Source organism: Halichoerus grypus, chromosome 7, assembly GCF_964656455.1.
Source record: "Halichoerus grypus chromosome 7, mHalGry1.hap1.1, whole genome shotgun sequence".
Taxonomy (NCBI): domain Eukaryota; kingdom Metazoa; phylum Chordata; class Mammalia; order Carnivora; family Phocidae; genus Halichoerus; species Halichoerus grypus.
Window position 1 is genome coordinate 15,135,286 of NC_135718.1, and position 16,018 is coordinate 15,151,303.

The 16,018-nt window shown below is 34.3% G+C and overlaps 1 protein-coding gene and 1 pseudogene across 3 annotated transcripts in view; both read right to left on the reverse strand.

The window, feature by feature from the left end:
• Positions 1–16,018, reverse strand: part of ATRNL1 (attractin like 1) — an 839,881-nt gene that overhangs the window by 325,485 nt on the left and 498,378 nt on the right. The gene's annotated exons all lie outside the window — the stretch shown is intronic.
• On the reverse strand, positions 2,398–2,521 carry LOC118538393 (U4 spliceosomal RNA; annotated as a pseudogene).

The following is a 16,018-nucleotide window of genomic DNA, read 5'->3' on the forward strand; positions in this document are numbered from 1 at the left end:
TAGTCCACTGGAATCTACATTTTACCACTTACAGTGACGTGTGGAACCTCACTGCCAATTTTGACCTCTACCTTCCCCACTTTGGTGATGAGCACTGGGTGTTATATGCAACTAATGAATCGGTGAACACTACATCAAAAACTAACGATGCACTATATGCTGGCTAATTGAACATAATAATAAAAAAAGAAAAGAAAAAAATATCATTGTATTGAGGGATACTTGGGTGGTGCAGTCAGTTAAGCATCTGCCTTTGGCTCAGGTCATGATCTCAGGGTCCTGGGACTGAGCCCCCTGTGGGTCTCCCTGCTCTGCAGGGAACCTGCTTCTCCCCCTCCTTCTGCCACTCCCCCAGCTTGTGCTCTCTTGCTCTGTCTCTCTCGCTCTCTCTCTCAAATAAATAAATAAATAATCTTTAAAAAATACATATCATTGTATTGAGTATCAGACTGCATTATGTTTCTTTTCAATCATCAAAGATTTATAAATCTCATGAGTAAGAGGATAGTCTATGGTACATACCTATATTTCTATTCTTATTGATCCTTCTTCTTGATGCCCCAGATTTCTTGCCTTTATCATTTCCTTTCAGTTTGAAGAATTTCCATTTCATAACTCTTAAAGGTAGGTCTGTAGGACATAGATGCTTTCAGTTTTCTTTCATCTGAGAATGTTTTGTTTCCCCTTCACTCCTTAAGGATAGATAGTTCCTCCAAATATAGAATTCACAGTTGAAAGCTCTTTTCTTTCATCATTTAAAAAATATTGTGCCGCTCCTTTCAGGCTTCCATGATTTCAGAAGAGAAATTCACTGACATAAAAACTGGTGTTGTATATGTAGCACAGTATCTCTCTCTGATTGCAATTTTCTTCGTCTTTATTTTTTAAATTTAATTATGATGTTTCTTGGTGGGAATAATTTTGGGTATATCCTGCTGGGGTTCAATCAGCTTCCTGGATCTGTAGGTTTGTGTCCTTTGCCACGCTTAATAAGTTCTTAGCCATTATTTCTTCAAATACCATTTCAGCCCCACTCTCTTTCTCCACCACTTCTGAGACTCAGATGACAGGAATGTTGGCTCTAAAGTTCTTATCCCACAGGTCCCTAGTGTTCTGTTCATTATTTTAGTCCATTTTGTCCGCTGAGTGAATTCCATTGTTCTGTCCTCAAGTTCAATTGTCCTATTCTGTCATCTCCACTCTACTATGGAGTCCATACAGCAAGGATTTTAAAAAATTTCTGTTACTGAATTTTTAGGTTTTATAATTTTTTCTTTTTTCTTAAATACAGTTTTTCTAATATATAAATACATATAAAAAACATTCATCCTCTTAAGGAGTCAAAATTAGTGGTTTTTAATTTATTCACAGTTTTACAATTATCATTGCTATCTAATTCCAGAATGTTTTCATCACCTCCAAAAAATGCCCCATACTGATTAGCAGTCACTCCCCATTTCCTGTGTCCCTAGTCTCTCAAAACCACTATTTTCTGTCTCTATGGATTTGACTATTTGGACATTTCATATAAACGGAATCATACATTACGTGGCTTCTGTGTCTGACTTCTTTCACTTAGCATAATGCTTTCAAGGTTCATCCATGTTATAGCATGTATTAATACTTCATTCTTTTTAATTACCAAATAGTATTCCATTGTTATGTATGTACCACATTTTGTTTTTCATTCATCAGTTGATAGACATTTGGGTTGTTTCCATTTCTTGGCTATTGCAAATAATATTGCTATGAATATTTCAAACAAGTTTTGTATGGGCCTATTTTTAAATTTCTCCTGGGTATATACATAGGAGTGAAATTGCTTGGTCCCATGGTAATTCTATGTTTAACTTTTGAGGTGCAGCCAAACTATTTTCCAAAGAGGTTTCCCAATTTTACATTCCCACAGCAGTTTATGGAAGTTCAACTGCTCCACATCCTCACCAACACTTGTTACTGTCTGTCTTTCAGATTAAAGGTATACTTGTGGATGTCAAGTGGTATCTCACCCTGGTTTTGATTTGCATTGTCCTAACCACTAATGATGTTAAGTAACTTTTCATGTACTTATTAGCCATTTATTTATTTTCTTTGGAAAAAATATCAGTTCAATTTATTTGCTTATTTTCTGTACTTAAATTGATTTTGTTTATTATATTAAGTTGAATGAATTCTCCATATTTTGAGTACAAGTCCCTATCCTGATACAGAATATCAGATTTGCAAATATTTTCTCCCATTCTGCAGGCTGTCTTTTTACTTTTTTCATGGTGTCTCTTGAAGTATAAAAGTTTTTCATTTCATGAGGTCCAATTTAAGTATTTTTTCTTCTGTTGTTGTGATTTTTGAGTAATCTATGAAACTGCCACCTAATCCAATGTCATGAATATCTACCCCTATGTTTTCTTCTAAGAATTTTATAGTTTTAGTTTTATATTTAGGTGTATGCTTTATTTTGAATTAGCAATAATCGCGCCTCAGATAAACCTCATTGGCTATGATACTGCCACTGCGCAAAGCTATTTTGAGTTAATTTTTGTACATGGTGTGAGGTAGAGTGATCAACCTCATGATTTTGCATGTGTGCAGCAAGTCATCCCAGCACCATTTGTTAAAAAGACTATTCTTTCCTCCACTGAATTGTCTTGGCACCCTTAGCAGGTGCCAAGACAATTAGCCATAATTGTCTAACCAACCAATTAGCCATAAATGTTAAGGTTTATTCTGGATTCGCAATTATATTCCACTAATCTATATTTCTACTTTTGTGCCAGAACCACATTGTCTTTATCGCTATAGCTTTACAATAAATTTTGAAATCAGAAAGTGTGAGTCCTCTAGCTCTGTGCTTTTCAAGAGTGGTTTTGCAATCATGGATCTCTTGCATTTCCATATGAATTTTTGGACCAGGTTTTTAACATCTGCAAGGAAGGCAGCTATGATTTTGATAGGAATTGCATGAAATCTACATACCAACTGGGGAGTATTGCCATCTTAACAATAGAAAGTCTTCTAATTCATAAACATGAGGTATCTTTCTCTTTATTTAGGGCTTCTTTAATTTCTTTCAACTACATTTTGTAGTTGCCAGTGTACAAGTCTTAAAATTACTTGTTAAATTTGTTCCCATCTTATTCTATTTTATGCTCTTGTAAATGGAATTACATTTAATTTCAGTTACAGATTATTCATTCCTAGTGTACAGATATACAATTGTTTTGGTATACTGGTTTTTTATAATTTCTATTTTTTTTTTTTGCTGAGCTTTCCTACTCTTTTAATTTTTAAAGAGAATTTGTATTTCATTGTTGAAAATTTTTATGATGGCTGCTTTAAAATCCTTATTTGAAAATTCCAGTATCTCATTCATCTATGTTGGCATCAGTTGATTATCTTTTCTCATATACATTGTGATTTGCTTGGTTCTTGATAAGAAGGGTGATTTTTTTTTTTTTATTGCATGCTAGACATTTGTTCTATTATGATAGAAGACTCTGGATTCTATTAAATATCTTATTGTAGCAGACATTAACTCTGTTTAGTTTTAGTACTCAGATCTTGGCATACTTTTGTGGGCTGTGGTTCTACTAGTAGTTTTTCAGAGTCTTAGCAGGCTTATTTTGGTCTATATATTTGGTGCTTCTGGGCCTCCCAGTTAGCTAGTAACTGCTAGTATTACCTGAGGAGGTAGAAGGGATTTCCCAGGCCTGCCCTAGGCTACCGCTGTGGGATAAGGACATGGTGAGATCCCTCTGTTGGTGTCTCTAGGCTGCCTCCATGTCTCTAGCATGAGGGAGGAGAGTCTTAGACCCTAGATGACAAAGAGGCTTCTAGGACCGGTCTCCTTGTTATGATTGGGTCCCTTCTGCTATTCACCTCCCACACCAAATACACACACACACACACACACACATATATATGTATATATTTATATTTTTTTATTTTATTATGTTAATCACCATACATTACACCATTAGTTTTTGATGTAGTGTTCCATGATTCATTGTTTGCATATAACACCCAGTGCTCCATTCAGTACGTGCCCTCTTTAATACCCATCACCAGGCTAACCCATGCCCCTAACCCCCTCCCCTCTAGAACCCCTCAGTTTGGTTCTCAGTCACCAAATATATTTTTAAAATTTTATTGAAGTAGAAAACACACATAAGTCTATAAATCATAAGTTGATAGCTCAATTATCTTTCAAAAATTAGATATATCTGTATAAAGAGGATCCAGAATAAGAAATCCTATTAGCAGCAGCACCCTAGAAGGTGTCCTTATACTACTCCCAGTAAATACTACCCCTCACATGGGTAAGTACTAACCTGAAACAACATACTGGTTAGTTTTGCATGTTTTTAAACTTTAAATAAACTGAGTCAGACAGTATTTATTCTTATGTTTCTGGTCTTTTTCTTCCCCTTTGGTAGTCATTATGCTTGTGAGATTCATCTATATTGTTACATGCAATTGTAGAAGTTCACTCATTTTCTTTCCTATGTGTGACACTGAGGGTATATACCATTATTAACTTTTAAAAAATTCCAACTGTTGATGAGCATTTGAGTATACCAGGTTCTGGCTACTACTAATAATGCTATTATGAACATTCTTGCATGTGATTTAGTGAACTGATATATGCATTCCTATCAGGTACCTAGGAACAGAATGTATCAGTCATAAGGTATGCATATGCTTTGCTTTAATAGACATTGCCAAACAGTTATCTAAAGGGGTTGTATCAACTTACACTCTTTACAGTATTGAATGAGTTTCAATTGCTACACATTTTTGACAACACTTAGAATTGGCTCTTTTTCATTTTAGCCATTTGATAGTGATATAATGTTATCTCACTGTAGTTTTATTTTACATTTTTCTAATGACTAATGAAACTGAAAATTTTTACATATGTTTATTGGGTATTTGGATATCTTCTTTTATGAAGTGTCTGTTCAAATCTTTACCCTTTTTCTACTGGTTTATCTATCTTCTTTTATTGATTTGTAAAACTGGTTTTTATGAGTATGAATCATTTGCCAGGTTTATGCATTGAAAATATTTATTCCTACTCTGTAGCTTATTCCTCTGGAACTAATAAATTGCATCTACTTTTTAAATACTTGAGCATAATATTTACTTCCGTGTAGTAAAAATATATATATAATTTAAAATCTTTCAGATTAAGCATTTTTTTCTAAATTTTATTCAAATAGTAAAGGATGACAATGATTATCTAAAATACAATTTTGTCAAATCCTTTGGCATATGCAGCTACATTAGGCTTAATGGATTACTACATTACACAGATTTTTGACATCTTATTTCCTTACTGTCTGGTGGCCAATTAAACTCATTGTTCCAGTATGAATTTTATCAGTGCTTAAATATGTTACCTTTTACCAGAATCTAAGACTATCAAAATCCAAATATATGTATCACTATTCTTTGAACCATTCTGAAACTAGGTCAGTGTTTAATATGGTTGACTGAATTCAAGTGCCATTATAGACACTAATGAATTGCTACTGTGTAGCATGAAATGGAAAATCCATTTCATTGTAGTGACATAGAAAATGGTAAGGATAATTTGCCAAAGATAATAAAAGTGCATAATAATCATGGTGTGTTGTATATATCAAAATCTGAAGTGATTTAAAATGTTTTAATGGTTAAAATTAGTTTAGCTGACTTTTCTCATAGATACTAATTTTAATTTTCAGATCATGGTATTAATATTTCATTAGAGGATATTACATATAACACTTGCTTTTCTCCCTCTTTTCTCTATTATAGGAATGATGACAGATTTGAGGATAATAAAAAATAAAGATAATAAAGGTAAATTTATTTTATAAATTAAAAACTCTTTACTCACAGCTAATACCAAATATAGACCTTGCCTCATGCTTACCATGGGAAATTTGAAAAGGCCCACTTTCTAAGGCTTCAGTAGTGTCAAATTACTTTAGAATCTCTATCTTTGATTATTTCTAAGGTATAAAGGACTTGTTGCTAAAACTGCTAATGAGTTAAAAAAAAAAGGCGTTATTAGGTTATGCTTGCAGTATTTACAACTTTTAAAAAGCACATGTCACACACTCAATAGGGTATCATGGGGAGTCAGTGCTAATAAACTACTATTCATTCTATTTGTCTTGGAAACAATTGGAAACAAATGCAAGTAGGCATGTGTTAGTATTATTGCCTACACTTATTTTTGAATTAAAACCCATGGCTATCCAGCAATGTCCACAATAGCCAAACTGTGGAAAGAGCCATTGACATTCATCGACAGATGAATGGATAAAGAAGATGTGGTATATATATACAATGGAATATTATGCAGCCATCAAAAGGAATGAAATCTTGCCGTTTGCAACGACGTGGATGGAACTGGAGAGTGTTATGCTGAGCGAAATAAGTCAACCAGAGAAAGATATGTATCATATGACCTCACTGATATGAGGAATTCTTAATCCCAGGAAACAAACTGAGGGTTGCTGGAGTGGGGGGGGTGGGAGGGATGGGGTGGCTGGGTGATAGACATTGGGGAGGGTATGTGCTATGGTGAGCACTGTGAATTGTGCAAGACTGTTGAATCACCCATCTGTACCTCTGAAACAAATAATACATTATAAGTTAAAAAAAAAAAAGAAAGAAAGAAAAAGATAGCAGGAGGGGAAGAATGAAGGGGGGAAATTGGAGGGGGAGATGAACATGAGAGACGACGGACTCTGAAAAACAAACTGAGGGTTCTAGAGGGGAGGGGGGTGGGGGATGGGTTAGCCTGGTGATGGGTATTAAAGAGGGCACGTTCTGCATGGAGCACTGGGTGTTATACGCAAACAATGAATCATGGAACACTATATCAAAAACTAATGATGTAATGTATGGTGATTAACATAATATAATAATAATAAAAAAACTTGAAAAAATATCTTAAAAACCCATGGCTATCGGTCTGCTACTAAAACATTTCAACTCATGCCTTTGAAATGACTCTGAAGTCCTACAAAAGAAAAGAATAAGCTTGTGTCCTCATAGCATACATCTATACATCAAATTCAAACACACAGAAAGAAACTGTCACAGATGAATCCCAAAACAACCAAACCTACAAACCTGTAGTGATAAAAATACTTACATTAGCATGGACAGAACTAAGACTCACACATCTTCTGTATTTCATGATAGAAGTCGCTTTCCCATTAGAGATATGTGCATTTTTGTAATGAATAATGGACAAGAAGACTGTCTCGTGAAATTTTAGCTTAAGGGCTTAGGATTTGTATTTAAAATATTGACTGAGGATTTTAAAACTTGGCTTTATATTATTCATGTATTGTGGCTCATCAAAAAATTGTGTGTATATGCGATAATCTCACTATTTTCTACCTACTAGAATTTTCCAGTATGGTAAATAACAAATAAATAATGGAGTATATTCCATCACCAGATGCATATTCTCTTTATATTAATGATTTCTGAGAACTCTAAAGGAATACCAAAATATCACAACATGTAAAATTAGGTAGCTTGCTCAGATAAATAAAATTGGCTACATATTTGAGTAAAATAAGAGAGAGACAGTTGATGTCCTGAGCCAAATAGATTCTTTAAAAATTATAAAACCCTTATTTAAAGAAAGAAACATCCTACTTCTGTCTCTAGTTTTACTTTGAATATAATAGATAAGGAGTTCTTACTTATAGCCAACTTGCTTATTCCCTGAAGATAATAAAAAATAATCAAGCATTAATCTTTTTCTTTTCTTTCTATCCTAGTCATAAAGATATTGTGCTTCTTCCACAGTATTGGATTCACACAATCTGACTCACTTCCAACCTCACAAGCCTGATAGGATCATTTATTACTTCACATTCATATAACTGGATGATTACTCACCCATATGATCTCCTTACCTTCACCTACTCCCTAAAAGTCACTTATCCATGTGGGTTTATTTAACACTGTTCATTGGTAACAGTGAATTTTATACAAGTACAGGCCACATAGTTAAAGACCATATTTCCCATAATCTTCTGCAGCTAGTAATTTAAATTTTGAACAGTGGAATGTGAACAGAGTGATGAAGGCAACTACCACATATACTCTTTAAAAATGAATCTGAAAAAGTTCTGATTTCTCATTTCTCATGGTCACATGGGCTGGAATATAAGGATGTAGTGCTTGAGAGCCAGCTCTGGCATGTAAACAAGGACAACATCCTAGAGCACAGCAGAGAATAAAAATGAACCTCCGTTCATTTGTGGACTTGTGGAACAGAGTTGCCTGCCTGCCCTGAGCCACTCCCCAGCCCTGGGATACTATGGTAGACAAACACTTGTCGACCATCTTGGTTTATTTCTCCATTGCAGCACTAAGCCTGCACTCTAAATGCAAATAATCTAAATCATATAAATTATATGTGTATCCTATGAAAAATTAAGATGTGTTTACTATAGTTTTGTGATGCAGTTATATAATACATGGGGCACCTGGATGGCTCAGTCAATCATCTGACTCTTGGTTTCAGCTCAGGTCATGATTTCATGGGTCATGGGATCAAGCCCCACATCTGGCTCCATGCTCAGTTGGGAGTCTGCTTGAAGATTCTCTCCCTCTACCCCTCCCCCCACTCATGTGCACTCTCTCTCTAGAATAAATAAATCTTTAAAAAATAATTATATAATGCATGATTCATATTTTAATGAGAGAAATCAAAATTTGTTAAGGAAACTAATGTTTAAAGAATAAATATACACCATTACCTAAGTGCTATTTTCTAGAAGATCTTGCTGCATTATCTTTTAACTGAACTTGCTCTAAAATGAGATGCAGCCACATAACAAGAGGTATGATTTTTGCAGGAAATACGTTGCTTTTAACCACTTTGGGGAACATTTAACTGTATTTGCTTAAATAAATCCTATTAACCCGAGAACAAAAGAAGCAGGAGGGCTAGAAAATTTTATATTTTCATTAGACAATGAAATGATCACAGGATTATGGAGTCAGGTGACTAGGATTCAGGCCAGAAGCCCAAAAATTACTTGCTCTGTGACATTGGGAAAATCATTCTCACTCCAGAGGTCCATTGCCAGTATCAGATGGCTACTCATTTATTCTGTCATGGGAAACAATGATACTACACATGTCATGGATGAAAATGATGTAGCCCAAGGACACTGGCTATTTGCTGAAGCGTATCCTTTAGTAGGGATAACTTGGCTTCCCCAGTACAGCGCAACTCCTGGCCCTCAGTCTCATAGACCTGGGAAGTTGTTTTTATCGATGACTTAGAAGGAATTAGTACCATAATAACTGAACATTAATAAAATAGCTATTAGAATAAAATTTATTGACTACCGATTTTATGCCAAACACTATTCCAGTACACTAAACATGGATAACATTTAATTCTCATAACAACTAAATAAGAAAGGTTCAGGAAACAGGCAGAGAACTTAAGTAACTCTCAATTATACAGCTACTATGTCACTAAGTTGGTATCTGAACCCAATAGTCAGTCTGGCTCAAGAGTATGTAGTCTTTTTTTTTTTTTAAGGATTTTATTTATTTATTTATTTATTTATTTATTGGAGAGAGAGAGAGAAAGAGAGAGCACGGGCAGGGGAAAGGGGCAGAGGGAGAGGGAGAGGGAGAAGCAGACTCCCTGCTGAGCAGGGAGCCCAACATGGGACTCCATCCCAGAACCCTGAAATCATGACCTGAGCCAAAGGCAGATACTTAACCAACCGAGCCACCCAGGTGCCCCCAGAGTATGCACTCTTTTTTTTTAATTATGTTATGTTAATCACCATACATTACATCATTAGTTTTTGATGTAGTGTTCCCTGATTCATTATTTGCATATAACACCCAGTGCTCATTGCAATACGTGCCCTCCTTAATACCCATCACCAGGCTAACCCATTCTCCCACCCCACTCCCCCTCTAGAACCCTCAGGTTGTTTTTCAGAGTCCATTGTCTCTCATGGTTCATCTCCCCCTCCGATTTCCCCCATTCATTCTTCCCCTGCTGCTATCTTGCCATTTGCAACGACGTGGATGGAACTGGAGAGTGTTATGCTGAGCGAAATAAGTCAATCAGAGAAAGACATGTATCATATGACCTCACTGATATGAGGAATTCTTAATCTCAGAGTATGCAGTCTTAACCAATGTATCATACTGCTTTATCAGAATCAAGACTCAAAAAACCCTAAGAAATAAAATTCAACTTAATTTATATTAATAAAAATTAATGTCAGACACAAGTAGCAGTTTTGTCAGCAGGGGATTCTTTCACTGACCCCACTCTATTTGGGAAATTAAATCACAATGAAAATGTCATGGGGTAATAAGCATTTCCATTGGAATAAACAAAGTTCCCACAACAGTTGAAGATATTCTTCCCTCTTGCTAAGCAGACTAGACTGCCATTTTGTCAGGATATCACTACCCATGCTCAGTCCTAGAAACCCCCACTGAAAATGTCCACTAGGTGGTCTCCTCCCTTCAAAATGCAGTCTTGATCATATCAGAAGGTATCACCATCTTGGATTTGGTAACAGCACTGTATGTCACAGATTTAACAAACTATTATAGGCAGACATTAACTAGAACATATCATGATCTTCTGATTATAACTTTTACGCTTTGAAAACTCCTCAGGTAAGTGGTATCAGCAAATGTGGCCTCAACAATTATTTGTTTACTTAATTGTGTTACTGTTGAGGTCTGGCATTCCTGAGTGTCTCTCCTATCTATTCTTTTACACTCATTTACCTTCTTCTTCTTCTTCTTTTTTTTTTTTAAAGAGAGAGACGGAACATGCAAGAGCAGGGGTGGGGAGGAGCATAGGGAGAAGGGAGAGAAAGAATCTTAAGCAGGCTCCACACCCTACAAGGAGTTGGACACAAGGCTCAATCTCACAACCCTGAGATCATGATTTGAGCTGAAAACAAGAGTCAGATGCTTAACCAACTGAGCCACCCAGGAGCGCCTACTCATTTACCTTCTTAACAGTGTTGATGTGAAAACTAAGAAACATAATACATATGAGAGTATGTATTGTTTTTTTACATCCATATTCTATTATCCTAATTATATTGTAAATTATTTATTATCAGGGCTCATGTTTTCTACTTTGTAATTCACATTTCATGTTCCTTCTTGCAATACCATCCTCCTTTTTTGCTTAGCTAACTTACTGAGTCTTTAACATTCAATTCAAATACCACTGTTTTGGGGAAGCTGTATCTGAACCTTAATCACACTTATATATACCACTGGCACTATGCTCCCCAAAATATGGATATTTCACTTTCAAGAAACATAACTCCATTTTCAGACTGCCATAAATAGTAAGAAAATTTATGAATTCACATAAAGATGGGTGAGTCTTCAGGGTTGGTTAAGGCAGTGATTCAATCATGCCATCAAGGACTCAGTTCAGTTTTGACTCTCTGCTCTGTAGTCTCCATTGTGGCTTCATGGAAGACTGCTGGTAACATTTGGGGAATATATTTTTTCCTCATTAATTTCCAATGGAAAGAGATCAACTTCTTGTGACTTTCTCTTAAGAGTGATAAAATTTCCCTTCACAAATCCCTTAGTAAACTTTACTGGGGCCTCTCTTAGCTTAAAGTGACTTAGCAACCCATCATTGAAAAAGAAAAATCCCTGGCAAGGGGAATAGGGTTCTATGATTAATTTAGACTAATTACCTGTTGAATGAATGTAGGTGAATACTCATTATGTCCCTACACTCCTATAGCATCATGTGCCCATCTAAATATTAGTCCTTACCAGACTAAAATTAAATTGTTGATTTACTTATGTTGGCTCCACACTAAACATTAAACTCATTCTTGAGAGTAGGGGTAGTGTGTATTCAACTTTATGCTCCTTCTGCCTAACAGAATGCCTACAACACAGTATCTACATAATTGTGACTTAATTAAAAATTACAAGCAAATAATTTTTTAAATGTGTGGATAATTCACAATTCCTATTTTATTTAGCCTTAAAATATTTGTAAAGATAAACATATTAACCAATGGAATAGAAATGAGAGTTCAGAGATAAACCCACATGTCTATGGCCAATTGATTTGGGGACCAGAACCATTCAATGAGGGAAAAAGATACGTTTTCAAGAAATGGTACTATGGCAACTGGATTTTAAAAAAAAGAAAAAGAAGTCAGAACCCTACTTCACACTTTATACAGAAATTAACTCAAAGTGAATCAATCACTTGACTGTAAGAGCTAAGACCATAAAACACTTAGAAGAAAACATAGGAGTAAAACGTCATAACCTTGGATTTGGCACTAAATTCTCAGATATGACACCAAAAACACAAACAACAAAAGAAAAAAAACATGCAAATTAGATTTCATCAAAATTTAAAACTTTTGTGCATCAAACAAGATTTTCAAGAAAGTGAAAAGACAATATATGGGAGAAAATATTTGCAAATAATATATAATATATACATTAAGGGTCTACTATACTGAATATATTACAACAACAAAAAAATGGCCAAAATGCTCATCAAAAGATGCTCAAAAATTTTAGTCATTAGGGATGCAAATCCAAATCACAATGAGATACCACTTCACACCTACAAGGATAGTTATAATTTTTAAAAAGTAGAAAATAGCAAATGGCAAAAATATGCAGAAACTGGAACCCTTATACATTGCTGGTAGGGATATAAAATGGTTCATTTTGGACTATGGAATACATGTTGGTGGTTCCTCAAAAAGTTAAACATAGAATAAACTATATTAATCAGAAATTCTACTCCTAGGAATATACCCAAAATAATTGAAAACTGGTACTCAAACAAATACATATACACACACTAATGTTCATAGGAGCACTATGATTTATAGATAGATACAATACAATACCCAAAAGGTAGAAACAGTCCAAATATCCATTAATGGACAAACAAGTTGTGGTATATACATACAATGAAGTAATGATACATGCTATAACATGAATGAACTTTAATATATTGTGTGAAATCAAAGAAGCCAGATGCAAAAATGTGTGGTCCCATTTATATGAAATATTCATAATAGGTACATCCATAGAGACAACTTAGGTTGGTCATTGCCAGGTATCTAGCAAGGGGAGAGGAGTATGGGGGACAGCTGCTTAATGGATATAGCATTTTATTTTGCGGTGATGAAAAAGTTTTGGAACTAGATATAGGTGGTGGTTCCACATCACTGTAAATGCTCTAAATGACATTGAATTGTTTACTTTAAAATGTTTAATTTTGTTTTGTGAATTTCACTTCATTCAAAAAATACTTTAAAAAATTTACTCACTTACCTGCCTAATTTTATTTCTATCATCAAAGCATGAAATATGGAGTTTATATGGGGGCAGAAATATGTTAAACCTCACTATTTGGAAATATATATATGCCAAAGATTTTTAAGAGTGGCTAATCGAGAGTACACCATATTTACTGATGATTTCTATATGAGGAAATGACTCTTACACAGGTGTTAGATGATCGATTCCATCTTATTCATATGTAAGACCAAAACAATGTCATAAATTGATTTAGATAAAATATATTTTATATTTTATCTATCCATAAATCAGTAATAGAATACCTTCCTCTGGACAAATTGTTTATTTTTCTTTTATATCAGAATGAATTTAGTTTGTGTACTCTGAGAAACTGATTTGCAAGTTCATTACTAATATCAAATATGAATAAGATGAAAAAAATCTATGAAGAACAACTTAAAATAACTTAATTTGCTTCCTGTCTAAGAGAACATATTAAATATTGTCCAAGGACTACTTAGAAAATCTATGGTTTTATCTCATTTTTGTAGCAGAACCAAAAATGCCAAACATGAACCAAAACATATGAAACATTACAAAAACTAATTCATGAACAGATGCTTAAGCAATATAGAGACCAAAAATAAATTATTTGAGCCAAATTACTGTTAACTCTAAGTATGATAATTACCAGGACAGCTGATGTTTCAAATGAACCTATGCTGCTTTGGCTACCGAGCAATTTATAAAATGTAATTATTCTTAATCCTTTTTCCCCACTCTATAACAATTGACACAGGAATACAAACTATTCATCCCACAATTTATAGGTTATATATGTCATCATGTTTAAGAGTTTTCTTTAGTTATAATTAATATATTCTTAACAAAACTAGTATGTGTGTGCATGTGTCTGTATAAATGATGATATATATCCAACCTATTTAAGAAAGGTTTATTACTACTGGATATCTTGTTTTAAGTCAGTACCAGCCTCAGATGGTGAGGACACATACCAAGTGGTAAGAATTATAATTAATTCGATATTTGCTCTGCAAGGTAGACTGGGGCAAATTCAGGAGGTGAGAGAGAAGATGTGGGGATCAGTTGAGTAAGGATGCACAGTTGAGCATAATATTTATACTAACAAAGGGGAAAGCTGGGGTTGCTTGAGGGCTTTGATTTAAGGGTGCTGAAGTTTCCTCTGGAGAGAAAAGAGATTGTTCATTGAGGTAGAAAATATATAAACATACAGGGTCACCCATCTCTCCTTCAGCATTGTCCTTGATTAAATTGCTCTCAGAAGCAAGAATGGAGTCCTGGGAACTCAGTCAGGGACATAGCAATTATCCTCCCAGGCTCAATTTTGGTACACAAATAGGAAAATACCACAAATTATAGAGTAAATGATGATTGTTATAATATTAATGCAATAGGCAAAACTTTCATCAAACACTAAATGTATATATAGTGATATATATATATATACTTGTTTGATGCACAAAAGTTTTAAATATATACTTGTTTGATGCACAAAAGTTTTAAATATATACTTGTTTGATGCACAAAAGTTTTAAATTTTGATGAAATCTAATTTGCATGTTTTTTTTCTTTTGTTGTTTGTGTTTTTGGTGTCATATCTGAGAATTTAGTGCCAAATCCAAGGTTATGACGTTTTACTCCTATGTTTTCTTCTAAGTGTTTTATGGTCTTAGCTCTTACAGTCAAGTGATTGATTCACTTTGAGTTAATTTCTGTATAAAGTGTGAAGTAGGGTTCATTCATGTTATAGCATGTATCATTACTTCATTGTATGTATATACCACAACTTGTTTGTCCATTAATGGATAAAATTGACACCAACAGATTATTCATCAATTGAAATTTCAAATTATCTACACAATATTTCATATAAATGGGACCACACATTTTTGCATCTGGCTTCTTTGATTTCACACAATATATTAAAGTTCATTCATGTTATAGCATGTATCATTACTTCATTGTATGTATATACCACAACTTGTTTGTCCATTAATGGATAAAATTGACACCAACAGATTATTCATCAATTGAAATTTCAAATTATCTACACAACTTCTAGCTACATTCCATATATAGTGATATTACTTATAGGCACATTGCATAGATTATTGCTTGAAGTAGACACCAATTTCAACAGAATGTGCTACTTTCCTTTAGATAATGTCACATTTTTGTGAGACTGAATTTTCAGCAGTTGCTATAACAAAAAGCAAGAACCACATGAAAATAAATATGTGACAGTAAATGTGTATAGCATAATCTGATTCCAAGATTTGAGAAGCTCTGTAGTGTCTTACATCTTATTAGTAGATGATGAACGTTATTTAAGAATGAAATAAAATACTATTTTTTCTCTTAATTTGTGTGCATTTTTAAAATAACTAGTAAATCATCAGGCTACAAATACTTGTTGAACCATTTGACTCTAACCCCTTCATAAATAAAACTGTTAGGTATTTCTTTGGGCCTAACTGACTGATACTCTAAAGGTGCTGGAACACAAAAAATTTTAGAACTTTATGTTTGGAAAATGGAGCTCTCATGAAAGCTTCCTAAAATAAAAACTCAAACAAAAAAACTACTTGACAGGGCGCCTGGGTGGCTCAGTTGGTTAAGCGACTGCCTTCGGCTCAGGTCATGATCCTGG